Genomic DNA, 1,565 nt, shown 5'->3' with positions numbered 1-1,565 from the left:
GGATTTGGATTCTCCTTTCCCGTTCTGCTCATCCATGCCCGTGAAACCGGTCTCTCTTCCACGCCTTCTCACGTCGCCATCGTCAATTTTCTCTACCACTTCCGTTCTTCTCCCCACGATCGCCCCTCGTCAAGCAAATTGTCCTTGTCGTCTGTTGACTTCACTAAAATGAGAGGCGGCGCCCGTCGTACTTGCAATTCGTCTTCGCCGTCAGGGTCGCTTTTCTCACACACAACTGCCATCCTCATATTTGTCTGCCTTGTGCTACGATCTTACCATGGACGCAGGTCGGGTCTTGTTGCAGCGAGGCGGATGACGGACAATGTTTCACCAACGACAACAGCCGATTGAATCTTGCAACAGCCGTCGGAGACACCTCCACACGCCCTCCGACGATGCTAGACGCACCACCGAAACAGGCTTTAGGTAGGAAAAACATTATTGCATCTCCAGGGAGCCGCTGCCGTCTCGTCTTCCTGAGCAAGACACAAATGCTAACAAAACTCAAAGAAATGTATAAAAGCCCTCCCGCCGCCAAGGACCGGGATCCCCGGGCCCCCATGGCCCTAAGGCCAAAGGAGACGAGGCAAACGACGACGCCACCAACAAGAGGTGGAAGCCCTAACCGCCTTGTTTGCCTGGAGGAGAGGCAAAGGGGTGGATCGTATAAGGCGAAGTCTGACATGAAAAACAAGTTGGCCTTTTATACAAAAATGGAGGGGTGTTAAATTCAAACACAACCATATGCCAAATCCTATTCGGCGCCGGCCGCACCGCCCCCCCCCCATGTCCATCGATGCTACATGGCAGGGTCGGACCTACATTTTTTTATTTTGCATGGTAAAACATGTCTTGTTTATATCATAATGATCAAAGTACAAGTCACGTAAAGGCCGACATGACAAAACTAAAAAGGTAACCGAACGTCTCTAAGGTTGACACCAACGTCCGTCACCTGCCTTTGGCACCACCACATCAGCCATCAAAGAAAAAAAAGATGGATAAACTTCTCACCCGAGCTCGACGCGGCTCCATCGCTGATATGCAGCTTTGCGGACCTCCAAGGTGACTCACCAAAGATGAAGCCATTGCCATTGAACGAATCAGACCGGGGCAACACCCCGCACACGCCATCAAACTCCAGATCCGGCACCCCGCCTAGACTAAGACGGGAAGCCATACCTGCCATCCATCAACCACAAACCCAACATACGTTATGTCTTCCAGATGTCGTCGATGCAGACCACAATCTGCATCCGCTCCTGGACTACCTCCCAAGCTCCGCGTCGACGCTGGAGCAGATGTCGTCACAGCGACGGAGCCCGAGGACACAAGTCCACCACATGGATGTTGTCGCCACGACTTCCCCGCTTGAACAGACTGATTCCCAAATTCAACACCGACCAAAGAGACGATCGCCTCGCCAGAGAAGAATCTGGAGCTTCTTTATTCAGCATCGCGTCGCGGCCGTCGAGGCCAAGACGTCGAACTATCTAAAAAACCTAAGCTACTAGGGCTCTAAAACCTACAACTAAAACGATCCGCACGCGCGGGATCCGGCGACC

This window comes from Triticum aestivum, chromosome 7B (assembly GCF_018294505.1).
Source record: "Triticum aestivum cultivar Chinese Spring chromosome 7B, IWGSC CS RefSeq v2.1, whole genome shotgun sequence".
Lineage (NCBI taxonomy): Eukaryota > Viridiplantae > Streptophyta > Magnoliopsida > Poales > Poaceae > Triticum > Triticum aestivum.
This window is presented reverse-complemented; position numbering follows the sequence as displayed.